A 14,010-nucleotide genomic window follows, 5' to 3' on the forward strand; every position below is an offset into this window, starting at 1 on the left:
ACATGCTGCACCAAATAAGGCCCAAACCATTGTCTTGAAACCTTGCAAATAGTATTGTGTTGGTTGTCTAGACTGATGTCACATAGACCAACACCAATGTCCCTCCTCAATCTCTCTAGTGTGTGCAAGTATCTATAGGCATGACTGGTTTCTATCCATACATCAACTCAACTAGCACTGTATAATCTGTGGTCACATTGTGTGGGTAGTGCGATCAGCCCATAAGGTGTAAGGCAATAGTCTAGGCCACTCCCTGACCTACCCATTGCATGTTTTGGCCAAGGCTTTCACAATCAGAAAATGGCCTCTCTCGCTCTTCCTGTTGCCTTCTAGATTCTATGCTGAAGTCAAAGCAAGTTTAACTCCAAGGCGAGAGAAAAGCTTGCTAGCCTCATCAGCATCCAAGTCACCTCTATCTATTGTAATTTTCCCGATGCAGCCATACGTGCAAATAACATCATGCAATAGAAACTTACAAGCCACTAAAGTAGTCTTCGTCCTCAATGCTATTCCTTCCACCTGATTTGTGAGATCCTCTTCTGCCAAAACAATGCAATGCATCTGCCACAATCCAACATGCATAGTAATCAAATAAAAAATCCACTTGTAGTGAATACATAGCGCATAAGTAGGATGAAGCTCACCTCTATGCCTCACTCAAGAAAACAATTGACAATCAGTGCATGTCTCAACAAACTGCGAGATATCTCTGTACATGCTTCTCCACCAATAGCACTCTCTAATCTTCTCATAGGTCACCCAAACAGCTCTATGTCCTACCCAAAGACTTTCATGAAACTCTCTCATATTGATTCACACCTATGAAGCTTTGTCGCATACAACTCTCTATGGTTGTCCTCCTTGCTTCTGTGGATGCTTCCAAAGCAACCCACTCCACAAGAAGAAAATAAGCTTTTCTCCAAATCTTCTTGAATTTCGTGTCAATCCATCCATCTTGTCGAAACATGGTACTCAAATAATGTCCAATTTGCAAATACTCTCTTGTATACAAAGACTCGTCAAAGCTCTCCAAAGCAATTACATGATAAGTATGATCAACATGCATGGCTGAAAGATCAGCCCCATCATCAACATCATCAGTGCTGCAAGAAGAATCCATATGATCATACCTTGCTCGTGAAAGCATATGGACTACTAGGTTGTCTTTACTTGCTAGGTGCCTGAACTTAGGATCCATGGATTTTATGTACCCAATCCATCTAAGCATGGCAATATCTAGAGTAGAACAAATTGTGATCATACCTAGAAGAGGCAAGCAATTAGTTTCGACTACCACAATAGCACCAATGAGGTACTCTTTATCATTCTTGAGAGCCGTGACAACTCCCAAGAGCTCCCTCTTAATCTGTGGACACATGCACTGCCACTCGTTTAGGACTTTCGCCCCAAACCAAATGGCATACCTATTCCCATCTGCAACATCCTGGCCAATAGCCCATCCAATGCCGATAAGACTAGTATCAATAGAGAGTACAATAGGTCTCCCACACTCATAATCTTCTCTCTGAAGAGTCAGAACACCTCTTAACAATCTCTTTGGCTTCTTCTGCATAGCTCTAGTATGTCTCATGTCCGAAGAAAAACGTTGCCCTTTCCTCAAGAGATGGTAGAGATAATATCCAATATGAGCAAAATGAGGAATCCAAATAAGATAAAATACACAAGCTCCAAGAAACCTAACAACCTCTGAAGTAGAAGAGAAAGTCTCCACAATCTTCTATATGGCATCAACCTTTGTAGGGGAAGGCCTCCTGCCATAATAACCACACATATGTCCAACAATCAAAACCTCTCTAGCACCAAAAATAGACTTCAGCCTTGACAAGGTCAAATTCACTTCATCTAGCTTGTAAAGAATCCTCTCAACATCTCTGAAATGCATGGCCATGAAGTACCTGCATCCATGATATCTAAAGTCTCATCCTTCTCTTTATCCAAAAACCCTTGATAGGCAGATTGTAAATGAAAGGCATGGTAAGCTCTAGAATAAAATCTCATAAGACCTTGTTCATCCTATTCATGATATGGGCAATCAAATTAGTAACTCCATATGGAATTGTACACATCTGAACAATACCTAAAGGTGTCTTCAAGTCAAATCTCTACTCTCAAGGGTAAGCTAGAACTGGTCATAGCTGAAATAAAGCTTGCCAAGTGAATAGATAGCACGTCCAACAAAAGCCTTTGCAAACTCATCCACAATAGGTCCTGCCACTACAACATATACATGCTATAACGACATTTATAGTGACCCTGTTCACTGGTTGTAGGTCCTATATGAATTTGAGTGTTCCATTCTTCTTGGGAACTCTGAAACATTTATTAGAATGCATGCTGCCCCCCCAAAATTAGCCATATCATAAGGCTACCCTTAACTCCCCCACTATCCATCAATGTTTCCTTTTTCCCATCTAATAGTAGCCTTTTCTTTCCATTAAGCTTGGAGGCATGCACTAAAAGCATGCTTGTGTAAAGATTGAGTTAGGTGACAAGGAAAGACAAGAAGCTTTGCTTTCTCCTCCACCTTCTCAATTGTATACAAGTCTTAGGTCAATGGATATCCTTTTCTAAGGGTCCCAAGCATTCATATGAGCTACCACACACACAAACATACACACAATTTATTTGCGCTTGAGTACTACTCAGTGAATACAAAAAATTTAGGATAGAATCAAGCAATCAAATTTTCAAACTAACAATTTAAATTGAATGGCAAAGGAATGACACACACAATGGAAAACAAATTCCTAATGACACTGACTAATGAGTTCAAATTCTTGGCAAAAAACTCTTTCCTTAGGTTTGCAGTGGTGGACCACAGTGTCATGACACCGCATCCATATTTCTAATTTCTCTAAGAAGTGGCTATTCTTATGATGTCAACCTTTGGATGCCTAGTCGCACAACAACATCATTATATGTGTGACAATTTAAAATATGACCACAAGGAGTTCAAGCCATAGATGATTTTAGTGCATGTATGTCACCAAATGGCTATACTTTTATTTTTTCGATTTTTTTTGAAACTCAAGTAGGTTGAGTTATAACTCTAAAATTTTTTATTCGCCAACATTTCTAAGGTATATCGAGATTTTTGAAGCCTTTTTCACCATTCATGTGAAACAAATATATTAAATTTGCCACAATATTTATAAGTTATGGCATATATATAGAAACATTTACCACATGTACATATTTACTCATACACATAGTACATACATAGACACATGTCACATACTACTTATCCTTGCTCCTTCTTTACATACTCATACACATGACTCACACACACCCCTCCACACACACACATTACTCAGCATTACATCTACTCTTGTATTCATACATACATATACACAATTCTTAGAACCAAAAGGTTTGAGGTACTCATGGTCCAATAACTTGAGCTAGTTAGATCTTTGAATCATGCATCTTGAAAGTCGCAAAGCAAGACATAGCTCTACCTAAAACCCATGAATGCTAAGGGACTTCCCCTCTTCATATAGTCTTGAGCACAAATAATACCTCCCCTTCAATGAATGGTTTATCCAAGAGCAAGCTAATTTCAGCAAGGTGCCAAGGACTCTCTTCATTTCCACATCCTAGATTTTAGCAACACACTAGGACCAATCTGTAACGTGTCCACCTATTCCCTTCAGGACACGTCTTAGCAGTCCATCGGAAAGGAGATCTAGAAAGCTCCGCCCGGCACTCCCTCGGAATGTCATAGGGTTTGCAATCTAGGACTTTCTGCATCTGCCACGTAGTAGAAGTATTCTAGCTGTTCCCACTTAGGACCGACCTGAATCAGGGTTTACCCTAATGGTCATTTCCTAAACGGAAAGTAGCGTCGAACTATTTTACGCACAAACACCAGGGCCGAAGCGGATTCACAACGCTGCACTTAAAGGAGAATGGGAAATGAGAGGGACGCAAAGCTCAACCTCTCTGTTATAAGGCATAGTCCCATTCCATTCCCCTAAAATAGCGTAAATTGGGATTATTATAACTTAAAATCTAGGTCAACGCCCTTGCTCTTCGTGTCCTTTGAAACGATCTTCTTGCTGTCCTTCATGATTGAGAAAATTTCCCGGCCAACCTGGACCACCAATCCGTAGGACAGACCCATGGCCACATCTAACACACTTTCCTCAAGTTTTTTTAGTTATCTAATTACCTACCACATTTAGTTGGACATGCATCAATCAGTTTCCTTAATTAGCCCGTTAGGCACTGGTTTCTTCACGTAATCATAGTACTTGACATAGAAAAACAATGTCAAACAAGTTCCTTTTCAACAGTTTATCATATAATCTTTGAAATACATTTGTAAAATCCAGCCCGTAGGCTTATCCATAATCTGCCCAAAGGCTATCCAACAATCCATAGAGATTACTAATCCAAGATTCCGCCCATAGACTAGTATGTGGGCCTCGAGATCCAATCCTGAGTCACGTTTGCCTCTTGTGCAGGGCCGGGAAGGCGAGGGATTTACAGCCAGAGTCCCCTTGGCACCCAAGCGTCCTCCTTTTCCAACTACCACTCAATGGAGAGACCTCTCGTAACGGGTTCGGTCCACCTTCAGGTCCAAGTGCTAACTAGGATTTAGCGCGGCAACTAGTGTTGAACTCTGAGTGAACTACTTTACGTAGAAACGCCAGGGCCAAAGCGGATTCACGCTGCACTTGGTTCAAGGAGAATGGGAAACGAGAGGGACGCAAAGCTTAACCTCTCTGCCATAAGGCATAGTCCCATTCCGTTCCCCTAAAACAGCGTAAATCGGGATTATTATAACTTAAAATCTAGGCCAGTACCCTTGCTATTCGTGTCCTTTGAAACAATCTTCTTACTGTCCTTCATGATTGAGAAAAGTTCCTGGCCAACCGGGACCACCCATCCGTAGGACCCGTGGCCACATCTACTGCACTTTCCTCTGGTTGTTTTAGTTATCTAATTACCTACCACATTTAGTTGGGCATGCATCAATCAACTTCCTTAATTAGCCTGTTAGGCACTGGTTCCTTCACGTAATCATAGCACTTGACATAGGAAAACAATGTCAAACAAGTTCCTTTTCAACAGTTTATCATATTATCTTTGAAATACATTTGTAAAATCCAGCCTGTAGGCTTATCCATAATCCGTTCAAAGGCTATCCAGCAATCCACAGGGATTAATAATCCAAGATTCCGCCCATAGACTAGTTTGCAAGCCTCGAGATCCAATCCCGAGTCACGTTGGCCTCTTGTGCAGGGCTCGGAAGGCGAGGGATTTACAGCCAAAGCCCCCCTGGCACCCAAGCGTCCTCCTGCTCTAAGTAGCACTCAATGGAGAGACCTCTCGCGGTGGGTTCGGTCCACCTTCCCGGTGCAGTTAACAACCCCCTTGGTTAGGGTCAGGCAGACAGTTGGAGGTAACTGAGGTTGCCTCTCCCTTCAGGCCTTCAGCCTGAAGCATTAGATATCTTTTCATCCTTTAATTCCTTGAGCAAACAAAGCAAATAGTGCTCTCTAAACTGTTATAAGCACAATCATTTCCACTGGTTGTTATTTTTGGCCAACTGCTAAGGAGTGAATCCTTTTCTCCGAATGCATCTAGCATTCGATCCTCCGAGATCAATTGCGACTTGGCAAGATTCCCGAGGTTTTGTTTGTTAACCCTTCTAGCCTTGGGTTAGGGTTGTACCCTATTAAACAAACTTAACCAATACCTTAAGTTCTATTAGCAGTAAATATGTTATTCCAATTTACTCATTAGTCTTTTGCTTTCAAGCAATTATCTAATTCCCTTATCTTGGTCACTTTTTCCAAGAAAGGTGCTATGTCAAGATGACTACTCATCCTCTTTCAAGAAAAACTTGCGCCAAAAACTACCAATCTCATTCCGAGGAATTGGCCATTCCCTTGGGATCAAATCACAAGATCATGCGACTCTACAACTTGTTGCACAAGCATCGCATAAAAAACCATGAGACTATTTTACCCATCGAATGGCGTCTTCTAATCACGAAATCATGATTAGATAGGAAACAGGGTTAGGGTGTCTTCATAAAAATCCGTTCTTGATTGCACTAGGCTGACATTGTCGGTCCTAGGGTTCCAAATTCAAACCGTGTTTCATCTTTTTAGTGAGCGATCCTAGATCGTTTCTTGCAAGTATGTCCTATTGTCCCTACATTTCGTGAATGTGGGCAAGTCTTAGGGTATAAGAGTTTTAGCTTTGGCAATAAGAGCGATTAGGTCATATGCTCAACGTGCTAAATCCTAGTTAGCACTTGGGATATATTGCATCGATTTAACCATTTCTAATCCCTTGTGGTTTAGGTGTTTTAGGGTAAATCAATTTACTTGTCTATTCTTGAAGATAATTACGCTACCATTTTCGTAACCACATGATTCATTGCTTACGTATGAGTAGATTTATAGATCATAACTTCTCTGGTTAAGATCAAAGCATATGTTGAGTTACGACATAATTCCCATTGATGCATTCACGATTTATGCTGCTAAGATTTTAGGGCTTATGTTAAAACGAATCATGTAGTCTTTTCCTAATTTCATTTCTGAATGAATTATTCGTATGTTGAATGAGCATCACACAACCTTTTGTAACTACCTATGTAATTGATTGAAATCTATGCGAATTGCCTAGAGCTTAATCTACTTCATGCAGCTCAAGAACCATTTCCATGCCTTTCAAATTCCTAGGGATTATTAGCAACTTTCTTTAACGAATCATTGCGAAAAAGAGATGTCTAATAATGCGACATGCGACTTATACTTTCCATGCATAATCAAAGTGTACAACAATAAACTCGACTTTGTAAAGATGATCATTAGTTTATCTAATTGCGTTACTTTGCAATACCTAAAAAACCACTTGCTAGGAATGCATAAAGATCTTATGCTCTTTTTTTTCATTCGTTTATTGGAAAAATACAAATGACCGATTCTTTGATCATAAGCTATTTCCTTTAATTTATCCAAAGTATTTCAATCGAAAAAGTGTATCCTAATTTTCGAAAATGATTCATGCACAATTGAAATATTATGACCTAAATCCAAATGAGGAAGAAAACCTCGACTTGTGGTGAAATATCCACATGAATGTTAGGAGATGATCCTCCTACGGTTGCGCCTTGTGCCTTTTTAGGAGCCATCGCGTATTCAACCTTCTCGCCTTGGCCGCAGACTTATGTTCTTGGGCTGTCTCCTTTGCATGTGAAACTCCCTTTGTGATTCGACTTCGTTGATCGATTCCACCGTCTTTCAGGATTGAGCTTTAGAAGGCCTTAAAGCTGCCTCCTCGAAGTAGGGAATGGATTTAAAAGACTTGAAATGGAAGGCTTTTAAAAGGAAACCGGTGTTGTAAAAAGGCTTCGTGGAATTGCTAGGGAAAGGCCTTTAAAACCTAGCTAGTGGGCTTATGGGGGATGCAAGGGGAAAAAGGTTAATTCCCAAGGATGCAAGGGAAAGGCCTTAATTTCGAGGGTGTAAAGACCACTTTGTGGGGCAAATGAAAAAGGGGTTTTAATCTTAGCTATTGTGGATCCACAAGAAGGGGAAAAGAGAACCCGGCTATGGTGTCTTTTGGGGAAACCAAGGGTCGAAAGGGTTTAATTTCCGGGGGATATAAGGGGAGAAAAAAGGGCTTAAACTCCAAGGGAAAAGGGGTGTAAAAGATCACTTTGGGAAGGCAAATAAAAGGGGACTTTAAAAGATCCCGGGGGTTAAATGGTAATAGGAAAGGGGGTTAGGTGGAAATTGCAAGGGAATGGGTGCTTAAATTTGGGGGGGGATATAAAACCCACTTAGAGAACGGCTTAGGAAAGCCCACAAGAAGGGGGGCTTCCTAAGGCCCTTAGAATCTTTCAAAGAAGCTTCTTGGAAGCTTCTATGGCCCACGTGGAGGAAGAGGAGACGATATGCAATGACGTCTGATGGCGGACAGCAGTCGATGATGGCCGCACAGCAACAGCTAGCGTCCCTCTGCGGAATTCTTCTCCCCTTAGCCTGGTGGCATCAGATCTCAGCTCCCCCTCTCCTTCTCTCGGCCTGGCGGCGTCCATCCCTCACTCCTTTTCCTTACTCACCCCATAGAGGGGTATTTATATGGTAGGGAGAGGTACCTCCTCTCTCCCATGCGGCCAACTGCATGGCCCTTCACCCTCCATGACCTCTAGCAAGGCTTACGTGCCCGCACCTTACTCCCCCTCCTCCAAGTTAGCCTTTGGCTGGGGAGAAAAGAAGGATTAAAAAGAATTTTTTTTCCATAAATCTTCTCAATTTCCTCTTGACCTCCTCCCAAGAGGAGGTTCACACGAAAATATGTGGTTCATTAGCATATCCTAGTCATTAGTAAAGGTTCATCTATTTTCGTCCTAAATAAATGTGATAGTCTCTCTTCAGTAAAGGTGCACATTTAGTCTCTCTTGAAACTATCACATTTACTTAGGACAAAAATAGATGCACCTTTAGTGATGACTAGGATACATCACATTTATTTAGGATGAAAATAGATGTATCTTTATTGATGACTAGGATATGCTAATGTTTTCCACAAGCATCTCTCAGTGCTAGCCAAAGTTGAGCCCAAGAGTGTTGTTGATTGGTCCTAGAGTGGAAATCCAAGAAATTTGACTAGCATTGAGAGATGCTTGTGGAAAACATTAGCATATCCTGGTCATCATTAGTAAAGGTACATCTATTTTTTTCCTAAATAAATGTGATAGTCTCTCTTTGATGCTTAGATTTGAGAGAATTGAAATAAAATTGATATGGAGCATCTCTCACGAGGTCCCACCTAACTTAGCAAGAGGATCCAAATCGAATGTTAAAGCTACTAACACACAATGATAAGTAACAATGTCGATTAAGAGGCAGGGACCCTCAAGGTGGTTAGCTTTCTTGAGTAGGGTTTTATAAAAGAGGCAGTGATGCTCTAATTCTGGGTGTAGAGCAAGTTACATGAGAGAATGATGGAGAGAAGAGAGACGTTGTTGTAGTGAGTTGGATTTGATTGAATTTGTTCTAGTGGTACATTGCTAGTCTACATTGCTCATGATTTGACAATCCCTACGGGCACTGTCAACTCGATGCATATATGATTTCTTCTAAAATAGGCATTGAGAGTTGCATTTTATTTGATTTCGTTGACTTGGGCAAGAGAATGTTTATGTAGATTTTGACTATAAAAATGGAAACGATGGTAGGAAAGAGAATGTGAGTGAGTTCAAATCTTAACAAGAGACAAAGTAAGCATTTTATGAGCTAGATTGCTATTTTTGGATTATGCCAATACAAATTTTGATGCGTTTCTCTTGAGATAATGAATATTCCCATGTAGTGTTGCCATCGTACTTTTATCTAAGTGTGAGTTGATAAGGTTTGATGTGGATATGAGATAAGTGTGATACAAGCTAAGGTTCCTAGGTTGGAGCTAATAGAAAAATGGTGATTTTGTCCTAGGCATTGCATTAGAGAGCATGTATGCTAAGTGTGCAATGCTTGTAAAAGTGCAAGAAGTGTTCAAAAAAAGCTTATAGCACCACATGTAGTCTCGTGGATTGTTGTAACTACTCGATATCTGGACATGGACATCATGATAAATCTTTGAAATGCTCTAGACACATCCAAGATGAAGATCTCTCTCTAAATGCTCTTGTGCCGGTTTATACACTTACACATGTCTAGGTCTATGACTCAATGAACATAAACACATTTTGTCTAAATTAGTGCTCAAAAGAAAAAAATGCAAGAGGAGAGAGATAGATAGATAGATAGATAGATATGAGAGATAAGTATATGAATCAATGAATATAAACACACGTTGTCTAAATTAATGTTCAAGTAGTGCGGGAAATGTAGGGGAAGATAGAGAAAGAGAAATATATATCTAAGAAAGTGTGTATATTAAACTTGCCCATGTGCGCGTACACACACACACACACACACACACACACACACACACACACACACACACAGGGTTGTATGTGTGAGGAGAATTTTAAATCTCGACAAAGGTGGAGAAGTGAGCTACCCATTCTTGCAAGTTGCAATGGTGGCCCTAAGGCTATTGAGCATGAAAAACCAAGATAGTGTGCAACATGAAAATTAGGTGCTCCTCTGCACTTCTCCAATCTTTGGAAGAATCTTAACAAAGATTCATCGATGAGCCATTGCCACCCAATGATAAGCTCCAACAACACCATCCAGGCTGACAACATTGAGTTCAAAGATCCCTCGCAACAGTGGGACAATTGCAACAGCAAGGTTAGTTTGCCCCAATATATTTTATTGAGTCATGGCATATTCCCCATCTACAAAACATGAAATCTTGTGAGCTCTCATAGAGACATGGATTTTTCTTTCACCCCACTTTAACCATCACAAGGTCTCCAGTTTTCAATCACAAAGTGATAGTAGATGCCTTATGGTTGGATTGCCAGTAAAATCCAACCTAGGTTTTTGAAGAGGTAAAAACAATTGAATCAATGTCCACATTTAAATTGAGTGAAGGGGAGTCTCAAGAGGAGAAGGAGCTGTCTTTCCAAGGGAGACTACTCACATTGTGGGACTGGTGAAGGCTTGTGCAAAGCAAAAGGATCTATTCAAGGGCACAAGGCTACATGAGGACATTTGTAAATGGGGGTTTCTTGAAAGAAGTCCCTATGTTGCAAGAACTTTAATAACTATGTATGCTAAATGTGGTACTCTTGCAAAAGCACAGCAAGTGCTTGACAAACATATTGTTTATGATGGATTCTCTTGGACTGCACTGATTTGCAAGAAATGCGCAAAATGGTCACATTGATGAAGCTCTAAAATGCTTTGATAAAATTGTGGGCATACCTCTGTATATCTAAAATAGTATGTGTTTTGCAGTAACGTAAAAATAGTAAGCCAAAACAGGGAGATGTAAAAAGGAAAAGCGTGTCATGTGAAGGGACGAACATGTCTATCAAGTTGGATTGGGAGTGTGGTGAACGTAGGATACATTCACATAGAAAAAGGAAAAAATTACACAATTAAAGCAACTACAATGGAAACCGCCTCAATGATAGGGGATATGAGGGTGGGGGTGGGAAAGGGACCCTATCAGGGTGCTAGAACTAGGATAGGGTAGACACGTGTGATTGCTTACTGACAGATGTAGAGGGTATGCACATATAAGACGTGTAGGGATGTGTCCCCACACTTAAGACCTTATCGGTTAGAGTAGATTGATCGACATGGCCTAGGACTTGTCAACCGACTAGACGTTGACGTTCCCACGCTTAAGACATAACATGCACTGACAAACAGAAAGGTAGGGTTAGGAACACTTGGCCCATTTTGTAGATGGTTGAAGGGAACTATCGTTGTTGATGCAAGAAGATTGAAGCCATTAGCGGGTGGTAGGAGGGAACTCGGTGTGCCACAGAAAATGTCCAGCATGGCAGGGACCATGCAACAGCACCCAGGGAGGTAGTTTTATTAGTAGAGTCTGTCAATTCAAATGTCGATAGCGAGGAATAGAATTTTCAGCTACTACAGACACTCAGTAGGATGATAGAACAGTTGTTCGCCCCATGATGCACATTGCTCAATGAATAAGCATGAGATCCCATAACTCACACTCAATATAGAATGTAACAATACACATGAACAGATCATGCTTTGTGCATTGAGAGGCCCAACCCATGTGTGCAACACTCCATTCACACATCTCACCTCTCATTTGAATTGAAGGGAAAGGACTGGTCACTCACCCCACCCTCTGTCTCACACTCATTGATAGATACAGAAGGCAAACCATACTCACATCCCCATCCGGTTAGGATGAAAGCTTGCAACACTCAAGGGGTTATCGATGAAGATCTCTTTGTCTATTATTGTCATCAGGGTGTTGAAGATAATGTGTACCCATGGAGGTAGCCAACACATTTTTGGTATTTCAATGATTTGTATGAAAGATTATCAGTTAAATAGGGTTAGATGGACTAATGAATTTGTAGAGACAGTGCACCAAGGGAGGTGGCTTGAAATTGTATCTAGAGAAGTTCTATTGGTGAGTCAACTATTCGGAATTGTGGGGTGTTACCACCTTTTCTTGGAACAAGGCCTGCTATGATAGGGAATTGCTTCCTTTTCTCCCATAGCAATTTGTTTTTTTTTGTTTTTTTTCCTTTCCTACTCCTGAGGGTGTTTCCACCTTTTCTCAAAGAATAGGTCGGCACGACAGGGACCTAAGTCCTTTTCTCCCATGACCGATATATCCTTTTTTTTTTCTTTTGGTGTTTTTGTTTTTTTTTTTGTGAATAAAGAGAATATTAGAAATACCATATGTCAGGACCATCCACATTACCACTATTGGATCAGATGCGAGAGGAGAATAGAATAAAGATGGGAGGTGTCTAGGAGGGGCAAGCAAAATGAGACTACCTCATGAGAAAGATCATAATGGCTATCAGGAGCACAAAGAGAAGGACAGTGTGATGCCCAAAGGGAAAGGGTAGGCCAACTGTGATTGTCAAGATCCCCAGGGAGGGAAGTACTTCTTCATGCGATAGCCATTGATCAGAAAGGGATCCTCAGAAGCATCGATGCCTTGCTCTTGGATAGAACCATTAGGATTGACCGTGAGTACCTTATAGGGACCCATCCAGCATTGTTGAAGCTTGCCATGAAACTTGCCAAATCGGGAATCATAAACCAGGACAAGGTCACCTTCTTTGAACTCCTTGTGCTTGATAAAGCTATCATGATAGGCATTGTGTTGTGCTTGAGTGGTTTCCATGCATTGTAGGGCCATCCACCGAATCTCATCCAAACATTCCAAATGCAACAGGAAACACTGGAGAGACTTGTCATCTCTGAGGCGTTCTTTGACTACCACTCACATAGAGGGCAACACCAGCTCAACAGGGAAGACGGCTTATGTGCCATACACCAAACTGGAAAGGGGTTTGTCTTATAGAAGCCTTATAAGAGGTTCTATATGCCTAGAGTGCCTTTGTAAGTTGATCATCCCAATCATGTCATGGTCAAGATCAAGCAAAGGATGCGATTGGTGACTTCAACTTGGCTCTTAGCTCTGGGGTAATAGGGGGTGGACTTGCAATGGCGGATGTTATATAATTCTGTCAACTCTTCCGTGATCTTGTTAAGAAAATGAGTATCTCTGTCAGTTACTAGCTCGAGGGGACTGCCAAAACAGGTGATGATGTTTTTGTATATGAACAGGGCTATGTTGTAACCATTGTCCTGCTTCAGAGCTTTAGCTTCACACCACTTGGTGACATAATCCCTACATGCCAGGATGTATCCGTTTTTCTTCCGTCTGGTGGGCAGATCAATGGGACCCACAAAATCAATCCCCCACTTCTCGAACGGCTTTAGGGAAAGGATAGGTTGTAGTGATATACACTGACTGGTCTTGGTGGGTTTTCCCATTCACTAACAAGCATCGCATCTCTTGCAGTAGTTATAGGCATCCTTGTAGAGGGTTGACCAAAAGTATCCTGTGAGCAAAGCCTTTCTAGATGTTGCTTCTCCTGCGAAGTATCTACCACATGGCTCACATGGCATGCTTTCAATATTATATCGATTTCATCTCCTGCAACACATCTTCGCAACACTCCATGTTTGCATTTCTTATACAATGCACCGCCTAGCAAGGTGTAAGGGGCTGATTCCAACAGAAGCTTCTTCTTCTCACGGCTCGAGATGCCAAGGGGATACTGTTGAGTTGCCAGGAGGTTGGCTATGTCTACATACCAGGGAGTTATAGTCTCAACCAAGAATTGTTGGGGGTTAAAGGTGCCTCTGCCTAGTCGCCCATGTATTACTACAGTGACAGTCACCGCCACTGCACATTGCAGGTGGCGGGCGCCCATCACCTCACTTGATGCTTTATTCTTTTAGTGACAGTTTGAATAAAGGAAGGCTCGGTCACACATTGTGACTGTTGGAGTTCCCATTTCTAGTATCTACCTTTCTTGCTCTTGCTCTCTTG

The sequence above is a fragment of the Lygodium microphyllum genome, chromosome 1 (assembly GCF_053477565.2).
Source record: "Lygodium microphyllum isolate KBCC chromosome 1, Lygodium_microphyllum_v1.1.10, whole genome shotgun sequence".
NCBI classification, from domain to species: Eukaryota; Viridiplantae; Streptophyta; class Polypodiopsida; order Schizaeales; family Lygodiaceae; genus Lygodium; species Lygodium microphyllum.